Source organism: Tiliqua scincoides, chromosome 1 (genome assembly GCF_035046505.1).
Source record: "Tiliqua scincoides isolate rTilSci1 chromosome 1, rTilSci1.hap2, whole genome shotgun sequence".
Classification (NCBI taxonomy): Eukaryota; Metazoa; Chordata; class Lepidosauria; order Squamata; family Scincidae; genus Tiliqua; species Tiliqua scincoides.
The window spans coordinates 74109800-74129621 of record NC_089821.1 but is presented as its reverse complement, the minus strand read 5'-3'; the positions used below and the strand labels follow the sequence as shown (position 1 = coordinate 74129621).

The window sequence follows — 19822 nt, the reverse complement described above, 5'->3', positions numbered from 1 at the left end:
GGGTAGGATGGGTAGTAGCCGCACTATTCATGAGATATTTGTTTAGTTTTTTAAGAAAGTAATTTATGCGAGGGGCCTTCTCACCATCTTGTGGCAGTGAATTCCCCTGGGAAAAAGTATCCCACCTCCTAAGCTCTCTGTCTGTCTATTGAAACCTTCTGATCCCCACCAATGTGATCTGATTAACAGATGGTCGTTTTCAGAGCTCTAGAGTAGTTTATATATAGGAGCGACTTGGTGACAGCCTATACTTAGTTAACTTGTGACCTTTAATACAGCCCTTAGAGCAAAAGAGGGTTATTTTTGGTTCTAGATTTTGAATATAGTTCGAACCCCTGGGGACTATGGGATCCTTTGCTGTTCATTTCCCGTTTCTACCAGAGCAGTTTATAGGGCTACCAGGGCAGATGAGAGCTAGGGTGGTTGGGGGGAAACATCAAAGGGATGTACAAATTGGAAGGAAGGAAGAACAGAAGCTTCACATCTCGCATCCATGGATGTACACAGCTTCACTAGTATCCTCATTTTGTCAAGTCCTTGTGGAATCCAAGCAGTCACAGCTGACCCTCACTGCTAAGCATGTGTTGGCAAGCTTACTGGAGAAGTTAATCCACCTTTGCCCATCTTCCATTGTCCCACCATTTATGGGAGTGTTTGCTTAAAGTAGAACTAACCTTAATCTTACGCTTAATCTAAACGCTAAAACGTTCTATGTGCATAAGACCTGATCCTAAGCATGTTTATTCAGAAGTGTCATTGGTTTTGATGGGGCTTACTTCCAAGTAATTGTGCATATGATTGTACCTTACAGTGCAATTTCAAACACATTTATTAGGTCCTTTCAGGGTTGCCAGGTCCTAATCCCCAGAGAGAACAAATGTGCACATGAACATATGAAGCTGCCTTTCACTTAGTCAGTCCATTGGCTCATCAAGGTTAGTACAGTCTAGACCAGCTATTTTCAACCTTTTTCATCTCATGCTGCAACATCCTTTTTTGACAATTGACAAGGTACACTGCACTGCCAGTGAGGGCCTCACAACCCCGAATGGCCATAATAATACAGCCCTCCCCAAACTGTTGCAGCACACCTGCAGCCCACTCACAGCACACCAATGTGCCACGTCACAGTGATTGAAAATTGCTCGTCCACGCTGCTTGCCAGTTGCTTTTCAGGGTTTTGGGGAGAGAGAGAGAGAGAGAGAGAGAGAGAGAGAGAGAGAGAGAGAGAGAGAGAGAGAGAGAGAGAGAGATTATTTAGCCCCATATAGAGATGTCAGGGATTGAACCTGGCTGAAGATTTTGCCTGCAAACCAGATGTTCTATCATGGAGCTACAACCCTATTCCTTATGCACCTTTAAATTCCCCAGGTGAAGAATTTAAAGGTGCCCCTGCCCTACTTTTGTCACCCCTCCTCTCTGCACTGTACACTGAATCTGGAGTCCAGCAAGTGACAGAAGGTGGGGGAGATGAGTGAGTGGCACCAGGACTGGGCTGGCAAGGCAGGGGAAGGTGGCCACAGATGCACTGTTTTTCCACTACCTCTCAAAGTGCAGCATGTTCATTTTAATGCAGCCTAGAACTGCAAAGCCCAACTGTACCAAGGGCGCAATCCTAACCTACTTTCCAGCACTGACATGCCACTGTGCCCATGTGGCATGCACTGCATCCTGCAGTGGGGAGGCAGTCAAGGGGGCCTCTTCAAGGTAAAGGCAGGCTTGCTACCTTACCTTGGGGCTGCATTGCGGCTAGGTCAGTGCTGAAAGGTTGGTTAGGACTGTGCCCTTAGTCTTGTTTTTGAGTGAATATGTCTTGGAACCACTTGGCTTCCCACAACCAAGTTAACCCATTAAAAACCCCAAGTCTCTTTTGAGAAGGAGAACAGGATTGTGCTATTGTACTTGAGAATATTTCATGTTGATTCCTGGTACCCATAGTTCTCTTCTCACAATCAATCAATCAATCAATCAATCAATCAATCAATCAATCAATCAATCAATCAATCAGAACCTTTATTGGCATACATAGAAACATCACAGAATACAATATAACAGTTGAGTCCTAACTAACCTAAGTGTACAATTCCATCATGTCTCATGCTGTGCCTCTTTGCAATCTGCTTTTTTTTTAAAAAAAGTTGCAACTTGCTCCATTGTTTCTGCCTCCACACCCAAAAGAATGTATCTGATTTTATCCAGATCCTCCCAGCCCCTACTGTTTAAGAAAATCAATTCTCTTCTCAGAATCACTACTGCGGATTTAAATCACTGTGATATCTTCAAATGTGCACAGCAAGAGAGCCAAAACAAAAGTTTCCCCTCTCCCCAGCCCACACTTCCAAGAACAACCTTGAAGACTGGAAGAACAAGAGTGCAATTAATCATGACAAGGAGCCATGTTTCTGTGTACTGTGCCTTTGAAAGCACTTTTATTGGGAAAGGAGAATCCGACGGTTAATCCACCCCTGATGCCACTGAACGGCCGAATGTCAACATTACACAATATTTCATAGCACATTGAATAGGGGCTCTGTTGTACATGTCAGGCATTGTACAATAAAAGAGCACTATGCTGCTATTGTGGTCTAGCTCTAGGGCTGGCACCTTGGACTGGCTCCATGCCCATGCTTTTCACTGCAGCTTTCTGCGCAGAAATTCAGCAGGTGAAGCTTTTCTTGGCACTGAGACAAAGCGGTGAGAAAGGCTTCACCACATCTGTGTTAAGTTGCTGCTAAGGGTACCAGAAAAAAAGAGCTGGCAACTCTTTGAGACTTCAAAGAGTAACTCTGATGGCAGCCATAGAGAGAGCGTGAATGGCTGACTGCTGAGTGAACATAAGAAGCTACCTTTCATCAGGTCAGACCATTGCTCCATTGAGCTCAGCACTGTCTATGCTGACTGGCAGTGGGTCTTCAGGGTTTCAGGCAGGGGTATTTCCTGAAACATTTATCCTACACTAAATGTTAACATCGCAATATTGCCAGATCAAAGTGAAATCCCTTGTGTCTGTCATGGCAGTTCCTTCTCCTCCCTGTCAATCCCAGTTGTATCCAGCAACAGAAGACAATTGAAATTTCTGGTGTTGAGTGCTGTGATCTGTAGAGTTGACAGACCTCTCTTAAGTGTCACACTGTAAGGTAAAATGATCTTTTTTATTGGGCCAGTGTCACAGAGCCCCCTCTTTCCCCAGCCATAAATCAAAGGGCTAAACAGTGATGCAACTCAATCTCATGCAGGTTTACTTACTTGTCCAGTGGGACTTACTTCCAAGTAAGTGTGCATAAGCCTGGATCTTTGATACTTTTAGATTTCTGTAGCACAGGGTCATGGACAAAGTCAAGGAGATGCACCCCTCCCTCCAGATTAGAAAACTTGGGGCATAGGTTGGAAACCAAACTGTTGATGTTTCATGATCCTGAGATCCTGGGTTTGCTAAACTGCTGCTCAGGGCAACAGATATAGCCAAATTCAGTGAAACAATGCATATTCCTTATTCAATTTAGCTTCACCTGCAAAGGATATATATCAAAATCCTTGCTGATGTTTGACATTGACCATCCTGACTCCAGGTGATTGCCCAGACTGGATCTGTTCCTGCCTTCTCAGAAGCTAGCACAATGCAAGTCCAGTGAGCTGTTGTCACACAATCACAAGGCAACTGGGCATTTACTCTGGGCACTCTGCTTTTCTACCTGGAAAAGAATGGTTGTTAAGGCCCGGTCATGGAGAGACACACGTTTTCCTAAGAAAAATTATACCTAAGAAATGGTTGGCAACCTTCAGTCTCAAAAGACTATGGTATAAGCCTACAGCACCCAGTATTCCCAGGCAGTCTCCCATCCAAGTACTAACCAAGCCTGTCTCTGCTTAGCTTCCAAGATCAGACGAGATCGGGCATGTGCAGGGTAACAGTTGCTGCTATAGCTCCTTGTCATTTTTGTCTTGAGCATTGTTACTGTACAGCTCATTTTTGTTCAATGGTATGATCCTGAAATGCCAAGCTAGATGCAAGGATACAACAAGCAGCACTTCCATGCAAAAGTCAACCTATGGTGTCAACCTTTCCCATGCACACTTTTCTAGGTCTGAAAACAATCTTTTCACCTTGGCTGCAGTAGTATCCTGTGTCCTGAAGAGGGCACTGGCAGCATGCATATCCATCTAAGAAATACAATCTGGGTCTATAAACAGAGCCACCTTATAAATTACAGAAAGTATAAACAATTCTTTGAAACTGGAATCTGTCAGTAAGCCAGGGCAAGAAAGTGCTGGCCAAGTTCTAATTCATTCTGGTAATCAGGATGAAATTGTGAGCAGCCTTGGGGGGGGAGGGGCTAGACTGGGAAAGGGAGTGCATGTGTGGTGGGACAGATGGTAACACCCTGAATTGTTTCACACCTTCAGCCTTATTCCCCTTGTGCTTCCTAGCTCCTCCTGCTCCGAGACAATTCACAGGACCAGTGGCAAGTTAAAATTCTGGGCTGAGTGGTTTCATGCCAATTCCAGCATGTGGTAAGTGATCCCAGCAGAGCTAGGATAGTGTCGTGATTCAGGAGTTGGACTTAGACCTGGAAGATCCAAGTTGAAATCCCAGCTTAGCCATGAAGCTTCCTTGGTGACTTTGGGCCAGTTGCTATTTCTCAGCCTCACCTACCTCACAGGGTTGTTGTGAGGACAAAAGGAGGTAAGGAGCCATGTATATCACCCTGAAATCCTGGGAGGAAGGGTGGTCTAAAAATATAAAAAATAAAATATAAAAATAAGAAGAGACCTGCTGCATTAAAGCAAAGGACTATCTAGTCCAGTATCCTGTTTCCAACAGTGGTCAGCAAGCTGCTCCTTGGCAGCTTCGAAGCAGAGCATGAAAGTGCTAGTACTCATTATTTGTTACTTGTCTTAAGTACCTAGTTTTCAGAGGTCAACTGGATCCGGACATGGCATTTCAATTGTGACAGACATCCTCCAAAAAGACTCCAACAATAGTTCCCAACACTACCAAAGCATTGCTGAGAGTAGTTTGAGGGGCAGAGCTGGATTTGTAATGTGGGTTATAAGCTGGTCATGCAGTCAAGCAACCAGAATTCTGTCCCCAGTTCCTGCAGTCTGTGCTTCACTGTGCCCCGAATTGTGCTTGGTGCATTGCACTCAATCCACATGCGCAACATGTCAGTGTTGGTTGTGCAAATTAATCCTTGGTCAGGAAAAAAGCTTACTCTCAACCTGTTAGCTGGCATTCTTTTCCAAGTGCCAAGAACTGGTTTTTTTAACATTACCAAGTCAAATAGGAACCACCACCTATGAGAAGAGAATGTTTCATACCACCACCTATGAGAAGAGAAGAGGTTTTGTTGCATCCAACTACCCGACACAATAACCTGATGATATGGGTTGCATTTGCAGGAGATGCTGCACACAGGGCAGCTGTAAGTGACCCAGTGCTGGCAGACTCAACAGTGACTTTGTCTGGACTCTTTGTGAACATGGGGATGATGTTATGGTTACCTCACCTAGGCTGGATACTGGATACTCACGTTCACTTTTTCACATGCTGAAAGCAATTAGCAAACAAAAACCTGGTCATTTTAAACTTCCTCATGTGATGGCTCTTTCCACAACAACTCTTTTAATGTGTGGAGGCCGCAGGCAACACAAGAAAGGCTTGCTTGGGATGAGCTTGGCACAGCAGGCATGCATTGTTTTGAAGCTACCCATAAAGACAAGGGTGATGTATAAACAGTCTCTAGCAGGCTTTGCCGACTATCAGTATCTTCAAATGGGCAAAAAAACTATGCTACAGCCTTGAACTGGTTTAACAAATAGTACTTCACTTTTCTCTATGGAATTGTGGGAATTCTAGTTCTTTGCAGGGGGGAACAGTTAGGGATTTTCACAGAGAAAATTCTGCATTCTCACCAAACTACGCTTTCCACAATCCTTTTGTAGGGGGAGCCCACATAAGTGCGTATGCCGTGGCTGCGTTTGTTTTTCATATAGGAAATAGATATTTCTAGCATGCTTCTAAGTGTGCTTCATTTAAAAAAATGACAAAATGGCACCCAGTCATACAGGATTCATTGAAATCAAATGCATGGAGGCCGCCATGTTGTAACCAAAATGTATGGAGGCCGCCATGTTTGTGCCAGCATATGGAGGGGGTCATCTTTTCTAGCTCTGAGCTCACAATTCTAATTGCTAGCACGGCGAGCACACTAGAATGTGAAAAAAGAATGTGATCTGAGTGTTCTGGAAGGAGAAAGAAAGAACAGCTCTCTAGTGCTTGTAGCTTGTAGTGCTAGAAGTTGAAAAACGAATGCAGCCTGTATTAGGAAGATAACATATGTACTTGGGAAAGAAAGCAAAAAATGGGCAAGAATTCAGAGCCCAATCCTGAGCTCTGCGGGCCAGCTTATCACCGCCGCGCACTATTGGAAACATGCTGTAAGGCACGTCTGCAGAGCTCAGCATGGGTCCAGCATCAGAGCTAGTCCAGGGCAAGCTTGTGCTGGGCTAGTGCCAGTGGAAAGCCGGTGCTCCGCCACTTGCCCAAACCACCGGGTGGCAGAGATGTAGATGGCAGCATGGGGGAGGCGGGAACGAGGTATTCCAGGGAAGGGAAGAGGTGGGGGGAGGACAGGAAGAGGACAGGGAGGAGGCATACTGGGGAAGAAGGGGGCAGGAGGAGGGCGGGACTGCTGGAGCTCACCTCCACCAGATCATGAGCTCTGTGTGCAGCCAGACATGGAATTCTTTGATTCTGCGGCAGCTCCAGAGCTGCCGCAGAATCAAGTAGTCCCTTTATGGGGCCACTGTCCTTACCTGGGGGAAGGCGATGAATGTCCCCTTCCCCAAAGGAGTCGCCAGCAGCTGCCTGGTTGCGCTTAGGATGCCATGGCAGCCCCGTGCTCCAAGCAGCTCAGGATTGGGCTGTCAGTCTTCCAGTTACCTGATCAAACTGGCTTCTGGTCCTACATTGAAAGACACATTTGATTTGGAAACATTTGCATTTTTAGCTGCTGTTGTTTGATGTATGCATATATCCATGTATCAAAATGAGAGTTCATTTTTGATCTTTCTTTTCACTCTTGCAGCACTCTTGTCACCAGTTTGGGGAAATAAACAACAAAGAAAGGTTATCCTGCAAATGATAACCTGCTAAACGCTCCGTGCTGATCTGAACATATTCTGACCAGGCATTGGTTTTGAAACAAGAACACAACCCTTGCCAAGTGGCAACCTGAGATGATAAACTGGTCAGACTGGCTGAAATTTAGCCAGCTAGCAACCCCTTGGTGGTCCCCAGAAAAAACTAACTAACAAGATACTCCGTTTCACGTCTGTCTTTTACAGTGAAAATTGTAAGGGAAGGGCAGGGGGAGAAGAACACAGATATTAAATCTGCCTAAAGGAACGGAGGGCTGGAATCTTGAAGGGCAGAGGCCTCTCCTCCTTTCCTCTCCTGCACAGAAGCTTGGTGGGATTATGTGGGGATCATGTGTCCCTCAGCTAGAATGCAGAGGAGCGGGTTGCATCCGGTGGAGCACACACATTCGGCCTGGGCTGTGTTACTGATACTGCATTGCCCTGCTACCTGATCCCCCCAGCTGGTTTTTGAGACTCACTCAAACAGCCCGAACCTGAGCCCGCCTGCCTACCTGCACTACACTTATTTGACGAAATCAGGACCCACCAACGACGTCAACCACACAACAGTGTAGTTAAACAGCCTGTGCTGCTGTCGCCCACTAAACCCCCCCCCCCCCCCGGATATTTGTTGACTTCTAGGCATTACTTCTCTTCTTCCATCTGTGCAGAGGGGGTTGAAAAGCAGAGCAAACTAAGAGTTACAGGGCACGTCTACAATGGTTTTGTAGGAGTTGAAGGCACGATGGGGACAAACAACAGGGGGTGCCCATCCCCAACATTCTTGTGAGTTTCAAGAGGCATCTCTATTATTTTTAATATTGTTTATTGTTTGACATACTGTACATTTTAGTGTGGTACTTGTAAGCCGCCTTGGGCATTTGCTTCGGCATGGGAAAGGCAGGATATATTATTATTATTATTATTATTATTATTATTATTATTATTATTATTATTATTATTATTATTATTAAAAGTATTTATATACCGCTTTTCAACTAAAAGTTCACAAAGCGGTTTACAGAGAAAACTCAAATAACTAAATGGCTCCCTGTCCCAAAAGGGCTCCCAATCTAAAAAGATGCAAATGAATACCAGCAGACAGCCACCAGAACAGACACTGCTGGAGTGAGGTGAGCCAGTTACTCTCCCCTTGCTAAAAAAAGGAGCACCCACTTGAAAAAGTGCCTCTTACCCAATTAGCAGGGTTTAAATATATAAATCTTTTAAGCAAACAAGCCTGGCTGGCTGGCTGGCAGGCTTCTACTGCAGAAAAAAAAATGCTGAATTAGATGAAAATTTAATGTAATCTAGCAAGGCCATTTTCATATGTAAATTGTTAGGAATATATCAATTGCATATAATGCATCTATTACATATAATAATACTGATGAGGCCCCAGTGATCCATTGGCCCTGAAAGCTGAGCCCTCTTTCTCTGACCACACACTACAATCAAGCCAGGATGCAGTGTACAGTCTGCACTGGAGAAGTCATGCTTTCATGCAAAGAAAAAGGGATCTGTGTTCAATGGGAATGGTTGGGTGGTAGAACACCTGCTATGCATGTAGAAGGTCCCACTTCTGTTCCCAGCATCTCTAGGTAGGGCTAGGAAAGACAACTGTCTGAAACCATGGAAAGCCATGCCACTCCATTTAGACAACACTGAACTTGATTGGCTGGCTGGTCTAACTTGGCAGAAGACAGCTTCATATATTCATCCCATTTAGCACAGACCAAGAGTGCTGGATGCTTGATAAGGTCATGCCTATATTATTCCTTCCACAAAGCTACAGGAAAAGATAGGGAGAAATATATCTATACCCAGCCCACATATACAATCTCTATTCCATAAGACAGGCCTTGGGAGCTTTAAAGGGCCTCAGTCATCACACAATCAACACTTCTCTTTCTTAAACAAAAACTGTTTTCATTCTTGCTGCAGAATAAAACTTTTGAGACCAGAGTTTTCTTTCATCCCCAACTTCTGCTGCAGTGTTTAGTCATGCATCAGCCGTTGATAGGGGGCTGAGTATGAATTTTAGGACATTTCCACAATCCATTTTGTACCTTTCATGTCTGTAAGGCAAATGGCTTGCCTTCTTTGAACTAGACATTTGCATTTGATCTCAATATGGCTCTTTACTGCATTAACAGTGTCTTGATTTCCACTTCCTGCTAATGATTTGCTAGTGCCTGTCACTGGTCAATTCCTGGGTTAGGAGGGTCATTTATGAGCAAGCCTGATTGGTTGACTCTCTGGGAGAGCTGTTTTTGCATGAGTCATATACCCGCAAGAATCACACCAGGTATCACAGAAATGACACAAAATATCACACTGAACCTGGCTCAATATTAAGGGTAAAGAAGACTTTACCTTTCTCCCTTGGGTGGTAGAAGCCAATAGCCACAGCTAGTTCGCATCACATTTGAGCCAACTGTGAACATCCTCTGAGCCATCCTGTGATCTTCCTGTTACCAACTCACTAGCCAATTCATTTTAAATAACATGTGCTTGGGGAGTGTCAGGTTTTTTTTAAAAAACCTTTCATCTTGAGGTAACTGGAATGCAGAATGAGTGATGGAATTTGCAATCCTTTGGACACATAGAAAGCGAGCTTTTTACAGTAATGTAATGACACAACGTTCAAACAAAAGGCTTCATTATAAAATAAGTGGAACTGGCCCTTAATGGCAGCAAGGAAGATGGTGGTGAACCAAGGAACCCAGTTGCAAGGGGGGGGGGGTTTAAAAGGCCAGGTAAACAGCTTTGGGAGGTGGAATATGGGTACGTTGGAACATGATGAACCATCAAATCTTGTGCCTTCGAATCATGACTTGGGACCCACCCCTGATGAAGTCAGCTAGTGATGTCAACACCTCTATATTTTCAAAAGAGCATCAGTGTCAGCTTCCAGCTCATCATGCCAAGGGTGAATTCACTGCCAAGCCATACCTCATCATGCCAAAGAATGAGCTACGGTCAAGGCCCAGGGACTTTGGCTTTCTTAGTGAAGGCAGCGTATAGAACTGGTTGCATAAAGGTCTGGCTACTAGTCATATTTTCACTTGTCTGGTTCTGCTTTATAAGATTTCATGAAGTAGGGAAAATAGAGACAGGGTGGATGGTCATCTAGTTTGGTTTGAACTTAGCATGGTGAATGGAGTCATCAGCATGTAAACATTCACATAGATACCTCAATCTTCAGAGGAGATACTGCATTATTTGCAGTATATATTGTATTTCCCTCCCCTCTTTGAAAACAGGTGAAGAGGATATTTGAACTTGAAATACAGAATTGTGTCCTGAACATGTGCACCAAGTTTCAGCCTGATATCTTGGTGTTCATGATAAGTATATGTTACAAAAATACACACAGAATGCTGAATAGGTCAGTACTTCAAACCACAAGTATTTCAGCCATACCTGCAGATGACACTAAATCAGGAATTATCACTTGAACCTGCAAAATAGTAGACGTAGGGAGCACCAAGAGATTACATAAACCAACACAGGGTGCAATCCTAACCCCATGTCAGTGCTTTCCAGCACTGGCATAGCGGTGCCAATGGGACGTGTGCTGCATCCTGCAGTTGGTAGTTGCATCCTACTACTAAGGTGTTTTGTCCATGCTGTACCTGTAGAAAGATTTGCTGCTGAAAACTTTATGAAACAATATCACTGGAGACTGAAGTGTGGAACAAATAAACTTAACACCACAAAACTCAAAAGGGACTGCTCAGTTTGAAAACGCAACCTCAACATTGGCTACTGTCCTGAGTTTCTGTTCTCTGCTCGTGTTCCCAGAACTCTTTCTCTCCATGTGCCAACTCATGTACCCCTGCTAATTAGGTAAGAGGCACGTTTTCAAGTGGGTACTCCTTTTTTTAGCAGGGGGAGAGTAACTGGCCCACCTCACCTCCGCACTGTCTGTTCCAGTGGCTGTCTGCTGGTATTCATTTGCATCTTTTTAGATTGTGAGCCCTTTTGGGAGAGGGAGCCATTTAGTTATTTGATTTTTCTCTGTAAACCGCTTTGTGAACTTTTAGTTGAAAAGCGGTATATAAATACTGTTAACAACAACAACAACAACAACAACAACTCACAGAACACTAATATTACACCCATTGTGAATAATTTAAGTTGGGACAATATTCTCCTGCTCATTCTGGATAGAATTAGAAGTGAACTGAGTTAGTTCCCCACAAAATGAAAAGTATTTGGTTCTTTTTCTGAGACAATTCAATGCTCAGGAATGAAGCCAACTTTCTTCACCAGCCCTCCCCAGTCTTCAAAACACGCTTTCCCATCAAAGTAGCCCCCTAGCAAAGCAACAGAAAGACTTGTATATGTTGCTTTTGCTAGGGGGTCTATGTCCAAGGAGACAGAGAGGTGTGTCAAATCACTCCAGAGGGGATAAGACCTGGCGCAAGTCACCCTTCCTGCCTCCAACATGCCCCCAGCTCCCCTGATCCGCCCTGATCCTCCCTACTGATGTTGGTGGGTCTCCTCTTCACTGCCGCTGTGCACGGGGTCCTTCCTGCCATTTGTGGTGCCAGCCTGGAAGCACACAGCTTCCAGAAGGCATTTCTGCCTAAAGTATGTTCTGCCACAGGAATGCTAGTTCCAGCAGTGGGGTGCGTGGTTCTGATTGGGCTGCTAGGCATATTCAGGACTTGGTGGGGCCTTACATTCTGCAGCTCCAGTAACTACTTTGGCCAATTCAACACTGAATTTGTTACTGAATTCAACACTTTTCACTGGACTGGCAGCAGGCACTTGCTGAGATACGAACATTCAGTGTGTGAAACTGCCTTCTCTTGAGTCAGACCACTTGGTCAACCTAGCTCAATAATGTCTGCAATACATGACCTGGCAGCAGGTCTCTAGGATTTCAGATGGGGGTCAGCGTTTCCTAGTTTTAGCTGGAAGTGTCAGGGATTGAAACTGGGACCCTCTGCATGCAGAGAATGCACTCTGCTACTGAGTTAGGGTCCCTCCCTAAAGATACAATGTGCATTCATGGGCCTTCCTTCTTTATGTCCTCATCCAAGTCTTCCTGCTCCTCCACGGCTTCCACAATATTGCCACAAAGCCTCACATTTACCTCCCCTCCCCCCACTCAATTTATTTTTTGGTGTTTTTTTATTACAAGAATCACCATCACCATCTGTCTAGACTCGAAGTGGACATTCCACAGTATGGGATCCCCCACTAGAAATGTTTGTCAGCTAAAAAAGGATTTGGGGTAGTGGGTAGACAAGCAAGTTTAGAATCAGCTCTTAGAGGTGGTAACCAGATAGGGATCTTTAGCTTCTAAGACTCTGGTTTGGGCTCCCAGCCATGCAAGTGGTGAGTGAAAGCTGTTATCGTCTAACAGCTGTTTGGTGCCCAGCTGGGTGGGGGGAGGGAAGGGTATGAGAATCCATCACAGTTCAATTCCTAGAGGTCAAGTATCTGTGCAACAAACTGCACCACAGTCATTGCATTTTAGAAGCTGCCCTTGTCAGAAAGGCCACTGACTGAAAGGACTATGAAGACAGAGATACCATCTGAGACAGTTTATCCCCTTGTCAACTGAGAAGCACAAAGAAGTGAACTCCAAACACCAGCCTATCCCTCTGGGCATGTTTAACACTGGGACTCTGATATGCTGATTCAGAGTACTAAATCTCTGCATGCCTCCAGCTGATCCCTGGAGAACAGAAGTAAAAAGAAGGGAAGCCACTTTTCTTCTGGGCAAGAGATCCATGCACCTGAGTAGCTACTTGACAGGCAAAAATGTAGCAGGTGCAGTCTCCCCCCTCCCTGCAGGGGGAAATCTGCATCTATTGAAAGTCTGTCTGCTATGCAACTGTTAAGGGCACAGAACTCTGTCAAGAAAAAATGTGGAAACTAATTGTTGTCATTGGCTCAGCCTTGATGATACCATCACATGGGAAGGATAAAATGCAGTGTATTCTGCAACCTCTTCTGCATCCCTAGCAATGAATCCTGCACTTTTGGCCTTGTGCTACTAAATTAGAAAGAGGGTAAAACTCCTCTACAGATATATCCTGCTTTAGGAGACTCTTTGTCTAGGGTTGCCAATAATTCAGCTGGCACTTGCTGCTGCACCTTTTAACAAACATATGATCTGCAGGAATTAGTAGGTGATCATCAAAAGCTTCACTAGCTGATTATTCAGATCCTGCCCCAGTTAAAGGCATAGCTATAAAGCCTGGTGAAGATGTTGGCAACATTACCTTGGTGTGACTGAGTATACTGAGTATACTGAGTCACTAAGCAGAACAAACAAAAGAGGCAATGCAAATATTTATCAACCTGCAAAATGCAAAGAAAAAAAAAAAGGGAAGCATGTATGGAGGGAGGGAAAGGAAAAAAAGAAGCTGCAGTTTCACAAGGCAGGCAGTGACATGAGCATCATGTTGCTGGGAACTAGGCTTAGAAATGCCCAAGTATGGCATTTAGAATCTAAATCTAAGGGAAGATTTAATCTAAAGAATCTAATCCAAGAATCTGAGGCAGGGAAGGCTATGTCTTTTTCTTGGGGAGATGTCTGTGAGGGCAACAGATTCCTAGGGTCATAGAACTAGACTCACTGTCATATTCCTTCAGGAATCAAATTTCCTACACCAAAGGCATCCTTAACTGGTGCATCACTTACTATCACTGAAAAAAGGCACCATGCTATGGACGTGACATAATTTTCTTCCTGGCTTTCCTAGGCACCAGCATCTTGGATTGCGTGAGATCTTGTGAGAATCATGCAGGATCTAGCACGATCCAAGATGGTGGCACCCATCTTTCCAGTTCTCCCTGGAGCTGCCATCTTGGACTACATAAGATTCCACACAATTCTTGCAAGATCTCATGCAATCCAAGATGGTGGCACTTGGGAGAGCTGAGAAGAAGAGGCCGCCACAAAAGAAGGGTGCCGTGACCATGGTAAGTTTGGGAACCACTGAACTAGACCCTTAGTGATCCTGGCTATAGGGTTTCCTTGATTAGTTAACTCAGTGCTCAAATTATGGGGGAAGGTTAGAGGAGACACTTAACAAAATCCACAAGTTCCGTTCCCTAAATTCTATTTCCTAGTCCTATAGCTTTTTTAAAAAAAAAGTAGATAAGAGGGCCATCACATAAACTTTGACTGCGTAACAAGTCTTGTCTCTTCTTTATATTATCTAGGCTAGTATGGTATTGTCTTATGGAAAAGTCATACCATTCATCATAACTGGATAATGTTATGGGGCCTATCAATCAAGTTATAGTGTGTATAATCAAGTTATAGTGTCAAGTGTGCTGACAAACGTTGTGACCTTCTTTTGTGACAGAAGCTCTGTGCCTTTTAACAGCAGCATGAAAGATGGGAACGCTGTAATAAGAAAATCTGCAGCTTTGGAGTTGATAATAATGTAGCTGTTAAAGGCATGGAGCTTCAGTCAGGGAGGAAAAATGGTGACCCACTTATGATAATTCGGAGCCAGCCAAACAAATCCCAGAATGCATTTTGCTGCCTGTGCTGTGCTATATTGAGTACCAAAACCATTCCTGACATTCTAAGGGGGCTGTTTAGGCTCTGAAGAATCTGCTTGGATTATGCTGAGTCACTTCTGCACATTGTGAAGAATGCAACTTGTGAAGTATACGGTTGCCAGTTTCTTTGTTCTTGGCAGGGCTCCTGTGACTTTAAAAACCAGTGACAAGCAGAAGTTTTAGCAGGTGAAGCTTCAACCATCACTGCAGCTTCAGCTCAGTAAAAGCATCATTGGCTGATATTCATGCAGCTGTAAAACATACAGCATTTTTCCATGCTGGGGGGAAAAAAATGTGGCAGCCAGAATGAAGCAGAAGCACACAGATATTGCCCTAAAAGAGATCCACATATTCCATTCCTTTAAAAAAAAAGAAAAAAAAAAAGACACATGTAAGATATAGTTTAGCTAAAACTAAAAAAAGCATGTAAAATACAACAATGTCTGGCAATTTAAAAAGTGCCAAAAATTCTGATAGCCTTTGACTTCCCCATCTCTACTCTACACTGCTGCATGAGATAGTGTTTTTACTAGCTACCCCTAAATCAGCTGGTACACACAGACTCTTATAGCAATAAAGTTGCACCATGTGTAGCAGGTGGAATGCATTTTGGATCTATCAGTCTAGTCACAGATGACAATGCCTGCAGCAAAGGGATCTCAACAACTTACAACAATGGTAGACCCTAAATCCAGCTACATGGATACACAGCTGCTGAAATGATTCAATATTTCTTTCTAGCTCTTGTATGCTGCAAACTAGACTGCTTCTACAGATGCAGGTGAGGCTCCACAGCAAGTCTCACCCAGTAGCCAGCCAGCCAGCTTGCTGCTGTTACTCTTTCTTGAGGTGCTGCCACCACCTCCACCTAGCTTCCTCTAGAGCTTGTGCAGAGCTCTCAGCTGATATGCACAGGAAGCTCTGGCTCTAGTTGGAGCAGGGCAGTTTCATTGTTCTGCTGGCATGATTGGTTGGGAACAACAAAGAAGTGGAGCAGTGTCAGTGTGGCAGTGGATTTTGCCACGCTGCTCATGGATTGGCCAATTGTACATTTCAGAATGGTTTTGTATATTAAATGAGGTTCAGTAAATATCTTACAACTGGTGATGAGAATGGGATCCAGAAAACATTAGAACATAAGAACAGCCCCACTGCATCAGGCCATAGGCTCATCTAGTCCAGCTTCCTGTATCTCACAGGAATAGTACATTGAATAGTATAGAGCTATAATTGCCTTGAAGCTGGTGAAGTGGCAGGCTATATTGCACAAACAGAGACCTTTGGCAGTGCTGAGGAAGACTGGCCTACTTATAGTTGGAGAACTATCTTGAAGTCAGTGAGATTTCCCCAGAAAAATATGTAGCAGCATTGTTGTGTATTATGGGAGAAAAGATGTATAGCATTCTACACAATTTGATTGCTTCAAAGAAGCCGGCAAGTCTTTTAAAGAAATAGTGCAATTGTTCAGCAACACATCTATCACCAAAACCCTTGATCACAGCAGAAAGGATCAGATTTCACAAGAAGCACCAGCATGAAAGCAAATTTGTTTCTTCATTTTCAACAGAATTAAAAGGCCTTCAGAGCGCCATGACTTCAAGGAGGGCCTTAATGATGAAATTTTTGCAACCCTGTCAGGAGGGAAGTGGTTCAACAAGACAGATTTGTCACAGGCTTACTTGCAGATGGAAGCAGAAGATTCTTACCAGAGGCATCAGTAGATGCCCCACCGTAAATACTTCAAATAGGTTGTGCCAACATAACAGACTAGTGTTTGGTATTGCATCGGCTCCTGCTAACTGGCAAAGGGCAATGGATCAAGTTTTGAAAGGTATCCCAAGAATCCTGCAAACTGTACAGAAATGCTTAAAAGAGGTATGGACTACAAGCCAATCATGGAAAATGTCAGTTTTTAAAGGAAACAATAACATATTGTGTGCATATTATAAGTATGCAGAGAAAATAATGCAGTCCTGGAGGTACCATGTCCTAGGGATGTATCTCAACTTAGAGATCATTCCTTAGGTTTGTTAACTACTATAGTCAGTTTGTGCTTGTGGGTTCTTTCATCCTATGCAAATCTCTACTAGGCTTCAAGGAGATGTACGGGCTGGGTGGAGCCTGACGCACTGTGGCATGATAACATCCAGCACCGTCAGGCGGGAGGGTGCTAGCTGCCAATTCAGGAGGAGAGGAGCTAGAGCAAGTGCAGAAGGAACAAAAGGAGAGAAAGGAACACAGAGAGAGTCGAATGGGAGGAGAGGAGAACACGGAAAAATGGAACGAGAAAATAAGAGCACCAACTCAGGAGTACCAAGGAGCAGAGGCATAGCTAGGTCATTTGACACCCAGGGCCCATAAAATTTTGTCACCCCATATGATGTAATTAATTAATTAATTAATTCAGGTTTTTATACCACCCTTCCTCTAAGCAGCTCAGGGTGGTGTACATAGTTCCTCCACTTATTTTGTCCTCACAACAACCCTGTGAGGTAGGTGAGACAGAGATAATAATAGTTATGACATGAAATGAATAATAATAATGGCCAGAAAATAAATGCAGTGAATATTTCCTCACAAGCAATGGATGAAATTCTGCATAAAATGGTATATAACATGATGGTATTATTCCGAAAAGCCACAATTTCCAGAATTTTGATCACTAGGAAGATTATGGTTGATCCAGGCTTGGGGGGGGGGAAGAAAAGGAGATTGTGGGGGATCCAGGCTTGGAGGGGGGCAAGATTGGGGGGGATCCAGGCTTGGAGGGGGGGAGAAAGTGAGATTGTTCAACCCAAGTGTACCTTGCACCTCCTCAAAGACTTGTTACAGTAGGATCAAAAGTGGGTTTGGTCACAGGCCTGTGAAGAAGCCTTCATACATGTGCAGAAATTGGTCACACACATGTTCTCACACATTCTCAGACATGACCAATCATGTCTGCATGAGACGCTTCCCATCTTGGAATAAGAGCAGTTCTCTCTCATTTGATGCCTGACTGTCAAGAAAGGCCAATAGCATTTGCTTCCAGATCTCTGTCAGCAACAGAATGTAACTGTGCCCAAATAGTCAAGGAGGCCTTAAGTCTGATAGGGGGGTGGGGGTGAAGAAATTCAATTAGTATCTGTATGGAAAAAAAATCCACCCTAATCATTGACCACTGGCCCCTAATTTCTATTCTGAATCTACAGAAGGGAATTTCTTGATGGCTGGAGCTTGAATGCAAAGATAGGCTCTTTTCCTGGGGTTCCTTCTGCCTGGTGAATATAAGAAGATAACAGCCTATACCAGTGATGGCAAACCTTTTAGAGACCAAGTGCCCAAACTGCAACCCAAAACCCACTTATTTATCGCAAAGTGCCAACACAGTAATTTAACCTGAATACTGAGGTTTTAGTTTAGAAAAAACAACTCATACATTAACATCTTTTACCTACTATTACTCGTAACCCGTAATGAACTTTTCCTCTAGAAATTTCTCCAATCCCTTCTTAAAGGCATCTAGGCAAGTTGTCATCACTGCTTCCTGTGGCAAAGAGTTCCATAGACTAATTACATGGTGGGTAAAGAAATATTGGTGGGGGGGGGGATGTGTGGCTGCAAGACCTTGCTACTGCTCATTTTCTCGAACAAGAAAACATTTATTTTTTAAAAAAGCCCTACCCATTGCAATCCCAGCCACTCTTTCCTAGGAGTAAGCCTCATTGACTCTAATGTGGCTGACTTCTGAGTAGACACGCACAGGAGCAGGCTCTAAGGCTGCAATCCTAGTCACTCTTTCCTGGGAGTAAGTGTCATCAACTCTAATGGTGCTTACTTCTGAGTAGACATGCACAGAATCGGGCTCCAAGGCTCCAATGCCAACCACCCTTTCCTGGGAGTAAGCCTCATCCACTGTAATGGGGCTTACTTCTGAGTAGACACACACAGGAGCAGGCTCCAGGCTCCAATGCCAACCACCCTTTCCTGGGAGTAAGCCTCATCCATTGTAATGGGGCTTACTTCTGAGTAGATACGCACAGGAGTGGGCTCCAAGGCTGCAATCCTAGCAATGCTTTCCTGGGAACAAGCCCCACTGACTATAATGGGACTGACTCCTGAGTAGACATGCATAGGATTGGGCTCTTAAACTAGGAGCAAACCCCCCCTTTTGACTAGGGCTGCAATCCTACCCTCACTTTCCTGGGAGTGAAGCCCACTGACTACAATGGACTTGTAGTAGTACACAGTAGACATATGTAGGAGCAGGCTCTCAGGCTGCAATCCTAGCCACGCTTTCCTGGGAGCAAGCCCCATTGACTATAATGGGACTGACTCCTGAGTAGACATGCCTAGGAGTGGGCTCTCAGGCTGCAATCCTAGCCACGCTTTTCTGGGAGCAAGCCCCAATGGCTTTAATGAGACTTACCTCTTAGCAGCAACTGTTACCCTGCACATACCTGATCTCATCTGATCTTGGAAGCTAAGCAGGGTCAAGCCTGGTTAGTACTTGGATGGGAGACTGCCTGGGAATACCGGGTGCTGTAGGCTTATACCATAGTCTTTCGAGACTGAAGGTTGCCAACCACTTCTTAGTAAGTCAGGACCAGCACCATGTGCAGGGCTGGTGCCCCAAAGCCCGCAGCAGCAGCTTCGCTGTGCCTGCCCACACACCGCACCCTCACGCAGCATGTGAGCCGCCCGCCTTACTCTTGGGCTGCTGGGCAGAGGGGCGGGTGATGTGAGAAACGTCCCCTCAAAGAGCCTCTCAGCCTTACTCCTCCCCAGGTGGCCTGGCTAGGTGGGGTGCCTTCGGAGCATGCCTGGGTCTTTGGCGTCAGCCCCCCCCCCGCGCCTGATCTTCCTCTTCCCCCTGCTGTCCTTCCCTCCCCCTTGGCCTCGCCCCTCCCTCCTTTGCCCCGGCTGCTGCTGAGCAGGAGGAGGCTGGCTTTGTGGCTGTGTGGGCTCCTCAGCCTTCCATGGCAGACGTGCAGCTGCTGGCACCTCCTGGGGTGCCCACGGAGAGGGTTCTGCGTGCCCTCTGTGGCACGCATGCCATAGGTTTGCCACCACTGGCCTATACAAATGTAGACAGCTGAGGATCACCCTGAGAGATGGCTGGAATCTGAACAACCCTTTCTCAACCTGTTATAGCTTGTGTTTG

General features: G+C 44.8%; 1 protein-coding gene and 1 pseudogene across 1 annotated transcript in view; one reads left to right on the top strand and one right to left on the bottom strand.

Annotated features, from left to right (window-relative positions):
• Positions 1–19822, bottom strand: part of IGFBP5 (insulin like growth factor binding protein 5) — a 45181-nt gene that overhangs the window by 9552 nt on the left and 15807 nt on the right. The gene's annotated exons all lie outside the window — the stretch shown is intronic.
• LOC136637039 (5S ribosomal RNA) lies at positions 19090–19209 on the top strand (annotated as a pseudogene).